Below are 18,460 nucleotides of genomic sequence, written 5' to 3' on the forward strand. Positions count from 1 at the left end.
CAACATTGGTGGCTATCTCCAGATTTCAGAAAATTCTGATGGAAATGGGAACAGAAATGGTAAGTGTTTGCTTATTCATCCCATATCCAGAACGGAAATCAACCCAGCAACAAACAGTCAGTATTCACTGTTGTTGTTGTTGTTGTTGTTTGTTGTTGCTGCTGTTACTGTTGTTGGGGCTGGTTTCCATATGCAAATGATATGAAATTGATTACATTCCACCACCACATTTGTGTTGTGTTACTTTTGCTTTGAAATGTATGGGGTGGAATAATGTAATGACAACAGAGGACTCAGCTATACAGCTGCAAATATAACATCACAAGTGTGTTTTAAGGGTGTTATACAAATGTGACAATATTTGACGATGGTGAGCTAATAGGAAATTCAATATATATTTTAAAACATTTATTTAAAAAAATTTCACAGAGTTTCAGTGCATGTGCAGAAGCGCTAAATTGCACTTTGCACTTTGCACATGCGCAGATGTGCCAAATTGTGACCCGCGCATGCACAGACGCGGAGACGTGGGTTGCAAACGCTGCGGGTTGTGAACGTGTCTCACGCACAGATCATGTTTGCAACCTGAGCGTCCACTGTAATAGAAAAGCTACGGTAGTCTGCTGGGAACGTTCAAGAGAGATGTTCCATCTGATTGGAATGAAACATCCAAACTTTCGGTTCTAACTTGCAAGTTGTGCAGCATAAATTGCAATGGGGCTCTGTGATTCAAACAAAATTGGCCTGATTTCAGAAAATGTGGTTAAGAAGCTTGACTGTGTTGCTCTCGCTCCTGAACATTGCCCAGGTTCACATGATGCATCTTGATTGTTGCCGTGTCCCATCTCTCTTAATGGCTGTTGCTTGTGCACGCTCCCTGTGCAGCAACATGGAGAGAAGTGTGACCCCTTCCTGACCTGTCACATGGAAGAGATGAGAGGGATCTGATTTTTGCCCATAAAGCCAGTTCCTCGCACCTAATGGCGCACGATTTGCGGCCCACATAAAAGGAAAAAGCAAAGAAATATCCCCAGCCATATTTATGGGGCAGTAGTATAATTCTGAACTCGGAAGGTCTCAAGCCTCTGCGCCTCCATCCCATTCAGCTGAACTGCTAGCAGAAACCAATATTTCACAGCAAACGACCAATAAATGGAATTTTAAAAAATCCACACACAGAAAGAGAGATAAAAGCAGAAGGAACCACCTAACACTCAGAGAATTATGTGTCATTGGCCCATATAATATTAGAGGCTGATTATAAACATTTCAAACTGTCCAGAGGAGTCTCTGTGGGATTTTTTGTTTGTTTATATGTAATGGCCTCTGAAACTCTTTATGGGTTAATGCACAAAAACCTGTTTGCGGCCAAACCGCTTGCCCAGGCACCGTCCCCCACCAGGCGTAGCCGTTCGGATGACATCTTCCTTACCGTCCATAAAAATGATCTACGGCAGGCTCCACAGTTATTCAACAAACAATTTCCAAGGAACACTTTTACTACACTGTATAAAGCAGCTATAGGACTCCCCTTTCTGAGATGTCGAGCTTTTATGCCGCATCCACAATATGCCCATAGATCCTCGTCTGGAGGGCGGACGGCGCTTCCAGTTGTTAGACAGAATGTCATTTGTTTCTCTAAAAGGCAAGGGGGAGCAATGCTTTGGATTGGGGTCTGCGACTGTGCATATAAAGAGACAAGCCAACCAAGTATGTGAGCTCAACATTTGAGTGGGGGAGTATTTGCCACACCCTAACTCCCCCCCCCCCCCGGAAGAAGACTCTGAGTGGTTTGTCCCTAGAGGGGAGTTATGGTTGGGGAGCCAATATGGTTGGGGAGGAAGCCACATTTTATGAGTTGGCTCCTCCCCAAACTCTCCACTTTCCCCTTTTCAGCACCCTCCCTTCCTCCCTATGCAATATGGGCTGATTAGGCTTTTTTTGGGGGGGGGGGACGACTCCTGATTGGTCTTGGGACTCTCCTTTTTTACCTATTCCATACTGTTGGGAGGTCTATGCTAGAGTGAGTTTTTTAAAAATTGGTTTAATTGGCTTTTAGTTTGGGCTAGTTTGGGGGGACCCAGGTGGCGCTGTGGGTTAAACTACAGAGTCTAGGGCTTGCTGATCAGATAGTTGGCGGTTCGAATCCCTGCAACGGGGTGAGCTCCCGTTGCTCGGTCCCAGCTCCTGCCCACCTAGCAGTTTGAAAGCACATCAAAGTGCAAGTAGATAAATAGGAACCGCTCCGTCGGGAAGGTAAACGGCGTTTCCGTGCACTGCTCTGGTTCGCCAGAAGCAGCTTTGTCATGCTGGCCACCTGACCCGGAAGCTGTCTGCGGACAAACGCTGGCTCCCTCGGCCTATAGAGCGAGATGAGCGCCGCAACCCTAGAGTTGGACACAACTGGACCTGAAGGTCAGGGGCCCCTTTACCTAGTTTGGGCAGGAAATATAATTTTATGATTTGGAGGATTATATATCTGAGGCATTTTTGGGTTAAGGGCACTCTTTGGTCACCCTACACCTGCTTCACTTTGGAGGCATTTGGGGAGCCCTGAAGGCTGTGGTGAATGCTAAACTGGTGGGGTAATCGCACTCTTGCCAAATTTACATGCCCAAGGTTCTCATAGCAAGGAGGAATATTTCCTTCCGATCCTTTGCTGATGAGCCACAGGATGAGGCAGTAAATGTGGCCAGGACTGGGCAGGAGTTGATACCTATCTGCTTAGGGAGCTTCCCTTCTCAGAGTATATTTTGATTTGCCGAATTACATTTATTTATTGCTTGCAGATCCTTTGCATTGTTACATTTGAATATACATAACCTTTTTCACACATCCCATTCCAACTTCATCAGCTTTGTTTTCTTAAATCTACGGGGCGAGCAATTGAAAGGTTTCAGAACTCAAGAACTCTTGACATGGGCGATGTCAGCTGTCAGAACCCCAAATGGAAAATATTACAGGATTTGAGACCTGTGGAGTTTAACATTAGCTGGAAAAATAAGCCACAAATTATGTGTTGCCAAATGCTTGGCGGACACTGAAAAATTATATGTTGTTTGGTGTGATTTCATCTCATAAACAACAAATACAGTCACACAGGACTCTCTCTCTCCACAGTACAATGTGAAATTTGGCTTTCCTAATAGTCTGAAGTAAGTTACCAACCTAATATTAAGTCTCTCTCGGATATTCTGCACTGCTTTTCATACTTCTATCATCTTTATTGTATTTATTTGTTTGTTTGTTTGATTTAATTCAATAAAATCTTTTTCAAAAGTTTGGTTCTCTGCAACTGCTTTACAGGTGTGCTGGCATTGTTCTAATGGAAAGGGCGATGGAAATAGAAATAATAAACATTTATATTTGCATATATACAGGTACATAGGATGCAACTGAAGACTTGCTTAGGCCCCCATCTGCACTATACATTTAAAGCAGAATAATACTGCTTTGCAGTGCTATTTTCCTGGGAAAAGAGGTGCCAGAACACACCATGAATGCCTCTTATAATGTTCTCTTACAATGGCAATGGCCCCCACATGAGAGGTGCTGGGGCTGAGTTCCGGTGAGTTCCAGCTGAAAAATGATTCCTGCCTTTTTAAAGAGTCATAGCTTTCCTCAAGGAATCATGAGAGCGACAGATTGTTATGAGTATAGTGGTACCTCGGTTTACAAACACAATTGGTTTGGGAAGTCTATCCTTAACCTGAAGCAAACTTTCCCATTGAAAGTAATGGAAAGTGGATTAATCTGTTCCAGACGGGTCCGCGGAGTACTCAACCTGAAGCATACTTAACCCGAGGTATGAGTGTAATTGGTTCCGGAAGTCCGTACTTAACCTGAAGCGAACTTTCCCATTGAAAGTAATGGAAAGTGGATTAATCTGTTCCAGACGGTCCGTGGAGTACTTAAACTGAAAATACTCAAACTGAGGCATACTTAAACCGAGGTATGACTGTACTGAGAGTTGTCAGGAGAACCCTGTTACAATTCTCAGAGAGGTTTAGTGAGAGGAATAGGGGTATAGAAGAGGCGAGGCCTTAGTAGCAGCAGCAGTTCTCTAGGACCTGAGGCAGATGTCATTCATAGATATAGATGATATGGATATAGATATAGATATAGATATAGATGATATAGATATAGATGATATAGATATAGATATAGATATGAATGGGATCCTTCCAACTGGAAATGACAGAGATTGATCTTGAAGCCTTCTGTATGTAAAGCCTTGAGCTACGGCCCCTTATCAAAGTTGTGAACATGTGGTGCTGCCACTTACCACACCACACTGCAACAACAACATTGTTGTTGTTGCTGTTGTTGTTATTTATTAGCTTTGCTCAATTTATTTCTTACATTTCTCACATGTAGTAAATTTAATTATTAAATCTCTACCCAAAGATCACAGGGCAGTTCACAGCAGTTTTACAACAGTTTTACAAGCCTTGCTTCTCCAAGCTGGAGTTGCTGTGGTGAAACAAACTGCCCCTCATCTTTGGTGTGTGGATTTTGACCCACCCATGGGTCTCAGGTTCGTAGCTTGATATAAGGTGGGTCACACCAATGTTGCCACAACCACCTTTTGGAGCAAGAAGAGGAAAAGTGGGAAACTCACGGAAAGGATCAGGGTGCGCTTATTAATTGGACTTTGAGGGAGAGTGAATGGACAGCACAGACAGTGAGGAGGAGGCTAGGGCTTCTGGCACAGCCTCATTTATTGGGATAGTCCCTATTTTCAATGTTGAATGAATCCACTTTGGCCAAGAACCCCTGGCACATGCTCTGATCACATCGTTCTTAATCTGTCTCAGTTTGTATGCTTATCATTTGGCCCACTTAGAATAGTTTGCTTAATTTGAATCAGATCAGTACTGATGGCACATTCTGCATGCCAGTACAGAAGCCTATTACTGTAATTTTGTCCTCCATCGGGCTGTGTGTGGTTATTACTAAGCGGAATGGGGAACATTCTCCCCCATCCCGGCTTGTGGAACACATCTGCTCATGAAGGACCTTCTCATGGGTAAGGCTGAAGGGCTGTGTGGTAGGCTTCAGCCATAGAAAATGCAGTAGCTTATTTACATATTTCACAAATCTTTTATAACACTTATTTTTTTTATAAAAACCCCACAAGTCACGTGTGTTACCAAAAGAATAAAAAAAGTGACAGTAAAAAGAGAGTAAAAAAATCAATTATTTAAGTCATACAAATAATTAAAATCAACACTAAACTAGAAGATTTAAACACACATCAGAATTCTAAAAGTTTGGATTGGCTTGTCTAAACAAAAGTGGTTTTTAGCAGGTGCTAAATAGGCAGGGAGTTCCAGAGTCCTGGGCTCTGCCGTGCTAAAAGATCTATTTATGATAAATGTGGAAGGAATATGATATAGCACTTGGAACAGCTTCAGTTCTGCACAGTTTACATATATGCATGTGTATATGTGTGGGGAGTGTAGGGGTGTGTGGGGGAGGGTGTACACCCACACCCACACACCCTTCCAAGCCAGCAAGAGGCATGATCACAACTCAAGGACACAAGCCAGGCACGAAAAAGCACTTAAGGAAGGTGCAGAACATAAGCAAAACGGGACATTGCCTGCTGCAGGGATGGGCAGCCGGTGAACCTTCAGATATTGCTGGACTACAACTTCCATCACCCTTGATGGGTGGGGATGATGGGAGTTGGAGTCCAAAAACATCTGGAGGGCCCCATCCTTGACCTAGTGAGAAAGGACTGGATAGAGGGACCTGCAGGGTTTCCACACCCCTGTAATAAAGGAAAGGATAGAAGCCTGTTTCTTAATACCTTCTACCTTTCTATTTTTAAAGCTAGCCGTGCTTCATACAGAGCAGCAACATATTAAGATCAAGGGACGTCATTGCTATTCAGATGCAGGCCCTCCAGCAATAAGGAAATGAATGTAAAATTTCCAACATTGCACTGACCAAGCACATTAAATCCTTCCCTACCTAGGCCAGACAATAGCATCCGACAATTTGCATCTCATTCCAGGAAGCAGGGGGTGAGAGGGGCAGGACACACGACTGCCGCAACATACAAAACTTCTGCGAAATACAGTCAATTGTCAGTGTGAAGGAAGGTGATGGTATGACTGATGTGATGCTTACTGATGTTAAATGCAGAGCTGATACTGAATCTGTAGCCAGGAAGCAGAGGTAAACGGATTTATGCTGAAATTTCATTGCATTTAAAGCATCAATTGGTGTGTCCACTTCTGCCTTTTAGCAGCAAGCCGGCAGACAATAAATTCTGGTTGCAAATTTAGGTCTTCACGGCAGTGCCTGCTGTGTGATGGGCCACAACAAACCCCCAGAACATTATATTTCTTCTGCTGCTTTGATTGCTTGCATTTTGCCTGGGCGACATGACAAGCAACCAAATTCAACAATTGGAGAGAGATACACTGAACACAGGCCCATATATATAGGACCTAATAGCCTTATAGATAATGAAGTTGCTGTTGTTATTAAATAACTTATTGATATAGTGTTACCTGTGCTCATGGAACTTATGTCCCCGCTCCCAGGAACTTACAATGGAAAAACAGGCACAAGGGTGGGGGGCACTTTTCAGCCAAAGGGCCACATTCCATTATATACAACTTTCCAAGGGCCACATGTGAGTGGTGGACAGGGCCGGAAGCAAAAGTGGGTAGATCAATGGAGATGACTCTTGCCTTTGTACAATAGGCTGCATGCCAGCCAAAGAAAATTCAGAGTCTTCCCCACACCTCCACCCAGGCAAGCAAGGGGCATTATCACAGTTCAAATACACATTCCAGACACATAACAACAGACAAGGAATGTATAGAATGTGGCCTAAGGAAAGTCCTGAGGGTTGGATGTAGATAGAGGGCTGAATTTGACCCCTGGGTCTGAGGCTCCCCACTTTGACAGCAATGGGCAGGGGGTTGTTGCAAAGGCTTCATTGAAAATATGGTCTTTGATGAGGGATAGGTAGGAAGGGAGTGATGTGATTGCATACAAATGTTCTGGGAGATCGTGCCAAGCATACAGAGCAGTAAGGAAGCAAGTTTTGCAAAGCAATTTCCCCATATGTAATGCATTTTTGCATGCTATTTTCATAAATATATGCATTTTATGCACATTTCATCCTCCTGTGCACATTACTTGGCTGAAGAACCGCATTGGCAAATTCGTAGAAGTATTTTGAGGGATAGCTGTGTTCTGGATTGCATATTTTTTGGGAGAGTGTGAATTATGGAGGTTCACTTTTAAATGTGAGCCGAATTGAATGTCTCTCCTATCCCCCCATAAGAGGAGAAAGATAAGTGCACAAAGACCATGGAGAGCTCAGAAGGTAAGGATGGGAAGCTTGTACAGCTGCCTCACTGTACTGGTAGTGCCGGCTCTGTACTCTTCAATATTTTGTATAACTTGCAAGGATGTCCCACTTTGCTCCTGTGAAATATTGGAGGGTATACAAAAGCCGAATGTCAGCCCTTAGATGCCCCAAAGGCAGGGGCAAAGGAAGGGGGGGGGCAGACCGCACGGGCACTGAGGGGGGTGACATTTGGTGCACCACCCACCCGCGGCTCCCAAGCCTACCCCGAGCCATCGGGATAAGGGGGGAGCTGCACCACTTTGCCAGAAGCATTCCCCCCTTCCCCTTTCATTTTGACAGCTTGGGGGAGGCTTGGAAGTCGTGGGCAGGTGGCACACCAAATGTCCACCATGGGCGGCTTGTTCTGCCCCCATGAGAGGCTCGCCCACCCCCGTGGGCAGCTCTCTCTGCCCCTGGTTGCAGTGCATGTGCACCGCTCTGGGCACCCAAACGGCTATCATGCGCCTGGGAGGGCACCCTCCATGCCACACACCCCTCGGAAGCGCACCCGCCCTGGGCAGCATGTGCATATGCTCTGCCATTGCCCAAAGGGAATGAAATTTCAAAAGCTGATGGAGAATGTATTAATCAAATTCTGCAGCTCCATCCCGTAAAGTGTCTGAAAATAATCCCCCCTTACAATAAACTAATTTGGTGCCTCCTCTTACAATTCTGTCTGAAGTTCAACCATTCCTTGAGATTGACAGGATTGCCTCCCGTAAGGACGGTCAGGTTGGCACGCCTGCCTACTTTCCACATCTTATGAATAAGCATACAATCAGGTGCACATCCCTTGTAAATCTCTATTCACCCCAAAGGAATAATCGCCCGGCAATTCTGTGCAATGAAATGAGCCCACGTGAAAGAATTTGTGCTCAGAACCATTCCTCATGACTCCTTAACTTTTCCTCCTTAAGCCCAAGAATATTCTTCCTGCTCTCAAACTCATCAATGAATAGCTTGAAAAGTTTATCCTGTGCACAATGCACTTCTGGCCAGAGGTAATGGCTTAGCCATTCTGTTCGAAACGGGCATCCCCAAATCCCAGGACATTGTTTGACAACAGCCTTCAGTCAATCTTTCTCTCCCCTCCCTCACACCATTTTTTGGGCTCTGCCTGTTTATACTTCCCTCTTTCTCCAGAGACGGGCTTCTGGTTCAACTCACAGGTGTGACATTGACACAGATGTGCATCACTGGGAACACAACAAGCACATCATGAGCTATCAGCGACTCTAATTAATTTAGGCAGCATGAGAAGGAATGGGCAAATCTATCAATTTCATCTCTCTCTGTCATGTTCTCCTTTTTTGAATCTTCATTTCAGTTCTCCACATTTCCATATAAGTTTGTGATTTTTTTTTTTAAAAAAAACTCCTCCTGGAAATTCATCAGCATTTTGGTGAAAATTTCCTAAGATGTATATTTTGGTATGCAGTTTTGCTTAATATACACATTTCTGCAAGCAATTTTTCCTAACAGAATGTATTTGTGTCTGTTAATTTCACTGATACATACATTTTTATGCACACTTTACCATAGCACATGTTTTTGTGTACATGTTACTTGGCTGCAAATAGGGCATTGCAAAATCTGGAGAAGTGTGAATTCTAGAGGCTGTCTGGTTTTCAAGTCAGGTATTGTTTTGGGAAATGCAAAGGACCTTTGTGTGCAAATTGAACTGAATTTCTTCCCCATACCTTAACATGAGGGAAGGCTGTGGAATGAATTGCAATCGGAATGAATGAGATTAGCAAAGGGCGTAGAGGCTGAATTGTGAATAGGGAAGTCCCTGGTCTGAGTCTTGTCTCTGCTATGAACTCACTTTGGCAAGCCTCAAACATCTGCCTCTGTCATCTGCAATATGGGAATAGAACAGCCCCGCCAGTAATAGGCCACATGGATATCAACTAGAGTATTAATCAAATGTTTATTATGACTGAGTGGTGCTTAACAGGACACGTGTAATTGTGGCTAGATCTGCACTCATGAGAAAAGGGGCACTGTTGCACCATCTTCAACAGGATAGACACTTTCCTCCTGGGTGACCTGCTACTTGGACACCCAGGATCAAATAATCTGAGTCAAGGAATTGTCCCAAAACCACAAACCTGTTTTTCCAGGATGAGGATGTTCCTGTTTGAGACAGTCTGCACCCTTATCCAATGACAGTGAATGCAAATATTGGGAAATCCACAACATCAGAAAGAAGGACTTCTTCACACAGGTAAACTACGCCAAGAGTGGGAAACTGAATGCGGCCAGTGGCCCAGATCCTTACCTTCCCTCACCCCCCATGTGCCAACACTATGTCATTATAATATTGAGTGACAACTTTAAAGGAGCTTCTCTCAATGCCTATCATCCAGTGGGTGTTGAGAGGCGGCTATTTTGAAGTCCTTCTGGAGGGGGCAAATGTTGTTAGACTCCAACTCTCATCAGCCCTGGAAATTTACATGGGTAATGGTGATAAATGATGAGAATCTAACAACTTTTTGAGAGCCACAAGTTACCCACTCCTGATATTAAACAATGAGCCACAACTCCTCTGCCTCTGTGTTATCATGAGTGAGAAGGGTGATCAAGTGGTCTCAGGTTCAGAGTGGGGGTGTTGCTGAGAGCTGGAAATCCACTGAGGGCAGCTGCCCAGGCTCCACAAAATCTGGAGACAAGCCTGGGGATGTGCTTCCCCTGTCTAGTTTGGCATACAGAAAAAGGGGTGATCTGGATAAGGGCAAATATCAATAAAGATATCCCTATTGATTGTGATAATGATGTTAATAAATGTGATGGACCTGCTGTGTCCCTGCATGCCAAACAAATCTTAGTTCTCTCTTTATGTCAAGCATTTTGTCTGCTCCATCAGATGGGATATAGATTTCCCCCTCCCTCACCCTCTAGAAAAGATTATCTTTTTAATTTGATTTCTTTTTTCTCCTTTTTGGGAGGGGAGGGAGGTTGCCACACTCGCATGTGCTATAGATTGCGACACATAATTTTGCTTGATAACATATTGATTTTACAAAATTGGCGGCCTAAGCTTTCAGCAACTTCCACAGATCAGAGAGTTTTGGTGCTTACGTTATTTCTTTTTCAAAAACACACACACAGTGCTGCAGAACAGCAACAACTGTTATCTGAAAGGAATTGCAGATCATCTCAAGTGAATTATGAATGGCAGGGGCTGTTTTGTTTCAGAGCCGCTATGAGAAAGTAGAGGAACAATAGGCTGAGCAGTGGTCAGTCGATATGTTTCTGTGCTAGGATCTTGCCTGTTTATTCCTTTTTATTGCCTCCCTCAGACACATTTATTCCTAGACTCTGGAACTGAAGAGACAGTGCAGTGTATTGGTTGAATGTTAAACTAGAACAGGCATCCCCAAACTGCGGCCCTCTAGATGTTTTGGCCTACAACTCCCATGATCCTTAGCTAACAGGACCAGTGGTCAGGAAGATTGGAATTGTAGTCCAAAACATCTGGAGGGCCGAAGTTTGGGGATGCCTGAACTAGAACCTGAGAGACCAGAGTTCAAATCCCTACTTGGCTATGAAGCTCACTGGATGACCTTGGGCCAGTCACTGCCTCTCAGCCTAACCAACATCACAGGGGTGTTGTGGGGATTAAATGAGGAGGGAGGAGGGAACAACAGATGTCACCCTGAGCTCCTTGGAGAAAAAGGTGGGATGTAAATGTAATCAATCAATCAATCAGTAAACCAGTACATTTTGGCCCATGAAGCCATTTTCCTAATTCACCCCACTTGCCCCAGACCTGGGAAGCATGTGTGAAGCAGGTAAGGATACAGTTGGATCAGTTGTGCAGATGAGTTACCTGTGCAGAAAACACAGCTGAACTCACCACCTGCTGAATGATCAAAGCTCTGAGCAAAGACCCTTGCACTGTTGTTCCCAGTCTACTGAAAACCAGCTGCATATTGGGTGCTTGGGAAGTGATGCACAAATGAAGTGGACAGCTGGACAAGGCAACCCACCTGTCAGTCATCAGAGTCCATATTAACAGGCAGGTTGTCCCACCTACCTGTCAAAGTTGGCCTGCAGGGGTAGCAAGCCAAAAATGTTTCCCAACTGATTTATTACACCCAGCTAGCTTTATTAAACCCAATGCAATGGCTTGTGAATAGTACTTGTTAAACTATTCATTTTTATTGCAGTGTTTATATTCTTTGTTTTAGACTGTACACCCTTCAGAGTAGAAATTCTTATTTTAATTGTGTACAGAGCCATGTAAATTTCTGGTGCTATATAAACAAATGTTAATCATCTTTCTTCCAATGAATCCAAGTGGTGCTTGTGATTCTCCCCCATCTCCCCATTTTATCCACACAATAACCCTGTGAGGTAGGTTAAGAGGAGAGACTGGGACTGTCCCAAGGTCACACACAGGGAGCTTCATAGCTGAATAGGGATTTGAACCCTGGTCTCCCAGGCCCTCCTCCGAACTCTACATCAAACTGGCTCTCTGACTCAGAAGGCTGGATGCAACCAAGTCCTCCTCAGAGTAGACTCATTGAAATGAATGGACCTCAGTCATGTCCTTTGGTTTCAAAAGGTCTACTCCACATAGAACTAGCATTGGCAACAACCCAAAATGTTTTACTCACAAAGTTTTGGAAGTCTTCACTTTTACACATCTCTCCCCCTCAAATAAGGTAGATAATACACAGCTAAAGAGGGGGAAAAGGTGTTGAGGGATTTTATTTTTACAACCCTATGCCTGAGGGTTACAGCAACGGTGTGCCAGGTCAAGAAGTTGGCCCACACAAGTGGACCATCTGTTTGGGTGGTTGGGTGGAAAACTGATGCGAACTTAAATTGTGGGCTATAAATAAGTGGAACTGGCTGTCCTCCAGGGCAAAGCATTCATTGAAAGTCAGCTCCTCTCTCTAGTTATTGGCTGAAACTGTATTCCCCAAGACGGCTAACACTGCTGCTGTGTAGACTGTAATCTTAAACACCCTTCTTGATAATGAAAGGGCCATTAAAGCCAGCGGGACATCCATCAATGTATGTGTTTATGATCAAGGTGTTTGTAGAAACAAGAGAGAGAGAAAATTAATAGGGCTGTCAGTCAACTAAAAGAAATCTGTATTGATTAATCACACAAACTGTAGTCAATTAATTGGTTAAACAGTGGCTTAAATTTGCATGTGGGTAAAAATAGTGGGTTGTATCCAAGTAAGCTATCCTTAGAGTAGACACGTTGAAATGAATGAAGCAAAGTTATTCATGCCCGTTAATCCCAAAGGGTCTGCTCTGAGTAGGACTTAAACTAATACGACCTGTTATGTTGCTCTAGAGGAGGGGTGACGGACACATTTTTCAGGTATTTTGAAGCAATCTCCCCTAATTGTACAAATTCCCTGTAGGACACTGCAGACTTTTTTAAAAAAAAAAATATATATGAATAAACACAAAGTGTGTTTTGCTCCTTGCTTACACTCTGTATCAGTGGCAGTTCCTTCATAGGAGCCAGTAATTCTTATCTACTATATATTTTGGAAAATTGTTTTGTCTGCCCATCCTGTCTGTTCTCCAAAGGTTTGGCCACCCCTCAATATATGGTCACCAAACTTGGGATGGGAGTTCCTGAGCTAGGGGTGGCAAGTTGTAAGTGTTTGGGTGCTGGCTGCCATTTTGAATCAAGATAGCAGACTGAAGCATGGCTTTGGCATGACTTCTCCATTCTTTTTGGCACAAGTCTGGCCACCTCTCCAAGGACCAACTCTCTCCATATGGATGCTGAGATCAGTCTCTGAGGCCCTTCTTCATTTGACTGCACAACGAGAGGTTTGGCGGGTGACAACACAAGAATGGGCCTTTTCTTCAGTGGCTCCCTGCTTGTGGAATGCTCTCCCCAGGGAGGTTTCACCTGGCATCTTCATCACACACCTTTAGGCACTAGGAAAGACTCTTTAACCAGGCCTTTGGTGGATTGACTTCTGAAGCACTTTTAAATGTGTTGTGGAAAGGGGGGGGGTTATTGGTTTGTTTTCGTTCATATTATTATTATGTATTTTGCGTTTTTTATATTGTAATTTTATGTTGTGGACTGCCTTGAGGTCTACAAGTATAGGGCGGTATACAATTTTGATAAGTGAATCATCATCATCATTGCTGAACTTGGCACAAAGGTTCCCATGTCTTTATCCATGTTTGGCTGCTGGGCACCATTTTGGATCAAGATGACAGACTGAAAACTGACTTTGGTGTAACTGTACCCACTTATTTGGCATAGGTTTGAAAGCCTCTTGAGATATCGTCCCAAAACTCAACATGAGGCTTCCTGAGATAGGGGCGGCAGATTTCATTTACATTAGGGCATGAGTTCCATTTCGAATCAAGATGGTGAACCAAAATGTTATATTGGCATGACCTCACCCAGTTTTCAATGTGATGGGTTCAAACTCACAAATTACACTATCTGTTTAAAAATCACAATATTTTATGGTTTCTACAAATTCACCGGCAATACAAGGCACTCCTTGCTAGTCTATATTTTGAAAAGGTAGTTTGTCTGTTCACTATGCATTTGGATAGCTTTTAAAATATTGTAATCAAATTTTCCATGATGGTCCCTGAGGATCAAGAAACAGGTTTGGATACCATTGAATACCATATTGAATCAAGATGGCAGACAGAAGTTTTCAAAACTGCATTGGGTTTTTTTGGTTTCTTGGAATTCCCAAGCAATGCTGGGTATGAGGCTCCTAGTCTATTATGCACCAAACATTCATTTATGTGTTTGCCTTCATTCAGTAAGTGACAGGCACACACACAAACAAGAGAGAGCACTTTAAGGCTTTTATAAGGATGCGATGAAGTTTCACCTGCCTGAAGATGAAGGTGAAGAGGAGGAGGTTTCAGACAATAAGAAGTGTTTCAATATGGTTTGGCAGTTTGCTTTCAGTTTGGAAACTGAGAACAATCTACCTTTATCTAATTTGTGAGCATGCTGTCCCTGACACTGCCTGTCATTTCAGTGCTTAAAAAACACTTTTGCTTAACGCATCTAAATACCCTGTTCCTGTTTCTCAAATTGTACATTATCGGCTTTCCAATGGTACACCCTGCCCCCCCCCGAATTCCACATTTTTTGTCCAACTGCACACTTAAGAAGAAAACCTTGCCAACAACTACAATTTTTCATATAAATTATTTCAGGGGGTGCATGACAGGGATGGGCAGAGTATGCCCAGCCATGACATAGCTCACATGTTTATACACAACACACACATACACCCTCCATCCAGTCACACAAGAGGATTTTCACAGTTCAATGACATACTCAGATAGGCAAAAGTATTTGAGGATGGCATAGAGTGGAGCTAGTGAAAGGCATGGTCTGGGGAAGGTCTCAAGGGCCAAATAGAGAGGCCTGGAGGGCCACAAAATGGCAGCTGGGCCTGAGCATATCTCTCCCTGGTCCTGGTCCTGCAAGCCCTCTCTCTCTGCAGCTGCTATATTTAGAAACCAAACAGCCATGCCAGAGACCTTATAACACCATGCCTGTTGTGGCCCCGAGCTTCTAACTTTAATTAGAAACTTCCACCTGCAATGAGGTGATACTGGGGGACCATTGAAGTGATTACAGGAAATTCCTGGGGCTGAAATAAAGGTATCTGCCATTGCAATGAATATCACCAGAATAAAAGAAACCCCAATATACGGTAAGTCTGTTAATACAGAAATACGAAAAATAATACCCTCTGTGTGAGAGAAAGAAAGAAAGACACACACACACACACACACACAGAGAGAGAGAGAGAGAGAGAGAGAGAGATCCACTCTCTCTTTTCAGCCTGAGAACTAGTCCCCTCATATGAACTGTTTCCGGATTGGCTTTGTATTAAAATGACATTGTGCTGCAAAGTGTGGGAGGGGGGGGGCAGATATGTAGCTGCTGTCATGTCAGAGAAAAATGAGAAAATGTGGGCTTTGATTCTGTTGGCAGGCTGGAGGGTAAGGTAATTCCAACAAAGAGGCAAGGAGGCAGGATTTAAGATTTCTCCCTGTTGAATTTGAAACCTGGCGTGGAAGTGTGGGTGAGAACTGATGTTATTATAGGAACCCAGCTGGGATTCAAAGCTGTCGTTTATGTGTTGCATCCAAGAATACGGCGAATAAAAGGCACATCCACACTACTGTATATGTGCAGAGCACTATGATACCATTTGGAACAGTCATGACTTCCCCCAAAGAATTCTGGGAGCTGTAGCTTGCTAAGGGTGCTGAGAGTTGGTAGGAGGCCCCTGTCCCCCCCCCTCCCCACAGAGCTGAAATTTCCAGAGTTCAATGGGAAGAGGGATTTATTGTTAAATTAGGGCCGCCATACACCTGGAATTTCCTGGAGATAACCGGGATTAGCCTGTCAGAAATAGTGTCCGGGGTTTTACTAAAGAAAAAGCTCTAAACCTCAATTTCGCGGGGCAAACTTTGGGCAAAAAAAAAAAAAAGCTAACTCAACACCTTTTGTTTCCAGGCAGTCCCTGAGCTGCCCCGGACCTAAGTTTTCCCGGGCTTTGTACATTTATACAAGGATCAGTCTACATCCCAATCCCAAAGAACTACTGCACAATCGCACTCATTTCACACGCTAGCAAGATTATGCTTAAAATTTTACAAGGCAGGCTTAAGCAGTATGTGGACCGAGAACTCCCAGAAGTGCAAGCTGGATTTCGAAGGGGCAGAGGAACCAGAGACCAAATTGCAAACATGCGCTGAATTATGGAGAAAGCTAGAGAGTTACAGAAAAAACATCTACTTCTGCTTCATTGACTATGCAAAAGCATTTGACTGTGTCGACCACAGCAAACTATGGCAAGTTCTTAAAGAAATGGGTGTGCCTGATCACCTCATCTGTCTCCTGAGAAATCTCTATGTGGGACAAGAAGCTACAGTTAGAACTGGATATGGAACAACTGATTGGTTCAAAATTGGGAAAGGAGTACGACAAGGCTGTATATTGTCTCCCTGCTTATTTAACTTATATGCAGAATTCATCATGCGAAAGGCTGGACTGGATGAATCCCAAACCGGAATTAAGATTGCCAGAAGAAATATCAACAACCTCAGATATGCTGATGACACAACCTTGATGGCAGAAAGTGAGGAGGAATTAAAGAACCAATCTATTTGGAGCCCAGGTTGCAATGGTGCCACATCTGAAGAGTGTGCAGCTTTGTGGCACATTCAGTACATTCATAGCCCTGGCCATATCAGATTGCGTCCCTGATGCTGCAAGTTGTCCCGGAGCAAATCTGCTCATTTATTCCCAGCAGCGATTTGCTGCATTTGGGACAGGAAACTTCCTCAGTGATTTTGCAGATGGCACTTTGCAGAGACACGCTTTACCTAAAGCCTCAAATGAGATGCTGAATTATAAGCAGCTGCATTCCTCTCATCCCGGCGAGTGTACTAGGTCATCCCTGTATCTTCTGGGGATAAGTTGCACAATATTTCAGAGCTCATTTCACACAGTGGGCTGGGCTTTCTCTTAAGGAGAGGATTTAGTGTGTATATGTAGACTTTGTGAACCAATACACCAGGACAATCAAAACAGCAGGCTATGCAATGTGTATTTTTATTTATTCATTTATTACTACATTGTTATCCCACTTTTCCTCCAGAGAGTTCAAGACTGTGCACAAGGCTCCCACCCTTCCAGTTTTATCCTCGCAGCAATCCTGTGACTGGCCTAGCATCACCCAATGAGCTTTATGAGTGGGGATGTGAACCCTGGTCTCCCAGGTTTTAGTCTAGCACTCTGACCATTGTACCACACTGTCAAATGATTCTGGCTGTGATCACCCACCAACCAACCAGGAACAATTGATGGAGTTACAGCAACTTTCATAAGACAGTGCAACCAGCCCTACCATTAGGCAGAGCAAACTATTCCCTACACTTTGACAGACATGCTCTTGTATTGAAACTTCAGGCTTCACTCTAGAGAAAAGTCTCTCGAAGTCCATTCTGGTCATACCAGAGATGGAATCCACGATCTTCTGCATACAAACCATAAGCTCTACTACTGACATAATCCCCAACTGTGCTGGTCTTTCCCTACACTGTTCCAGTGTTAGCTTACTCACATGTTTGAAAGTCCCAGACAGGGTTTCATAATGTCTTCCAACACATTTTTCAAGGAAGTGTTTCTTTGATGACTTGGTGAAAATGATGAAGACAGTTGTGCATTCAGTGCAGAGATTGGGGAACCTATGGCCCTCCAGATGCTCTCTTTATCCCTGGCCATTGGTCATGCTGGCTGGAACTGATGGGAGACAGAGTCCAACAATATTGCGATGGCCTCAGGTTCCCTATTTACCGATAATAGTTGTGCTAAAGAGGAGGTAGCTTCCTTCTTTTGCACAACTCTTAAAGGTGCATGAGCACTCTCCCCTGTTTGTTTTTTTCCATCTGGCCACCCGCAGTGTTAGATCCAGACTAAGCCAATTGATCTTGGGCCCTATTGAAATTAATGGGACACAGTAGCCATAACTTAACTTGAGCCCCATTTGTTTCAGTAGGAACAAAGTTCAACTAATTTAGTCTGAATATAACCCTATGTTTTCTTGCTGGTGATGTTGGAAAAAGTATAGGGCAGAGACAGCTACCTTTGGGTGCTGCTAACCTCCAACTCCCATCAGCCCCAACCGGTGTGGCCAAAAGTCAAGGATGATGGGAGCTGTAGTCCAAAAACATATGCAGAGATGCAGTTTATCCCCCTTATTTTGGGCAGCCACTCCCCCTTTCCCATCTCAGCTTTCCTTTGATTTAACTTCGTTTTATTTTCTTATTTTTTATAATCACACTTATATTTAAGAATTCTGACTGTATTTCTGCTCTTGGCAGTTCTAAGCACACAGCTGAGCATACGCAAAGCCTAGCAAGGATAATTGCACCAGCTGTGACCTTTTAAAGCATGCATTTGGACCGAAACAGAGTGGTGTGTCCCCCCCCCCCCAATCACTTCTGATTGACTTGGGATTTACTTGGATTTGCATTTTGCAAATTTCAAATATTAGCTTTCTGCTAGGATGCTTAAACACTTTGAAGACTGTTGCA

This window comes from Zootoca vivipara, chromosome 6 (genome assembly GCF_963506605.1).
Source record: "Zootoca vivipara chromosome 6, rZooViv1.1, whole genome shotgun sequence".
Taxonomy (NCBI): Eukaryota; Metazoa; Chordata; class Lepidosauria; order Squamata; family Lacertidae; genus Zootoca; species Zootoca vivipara.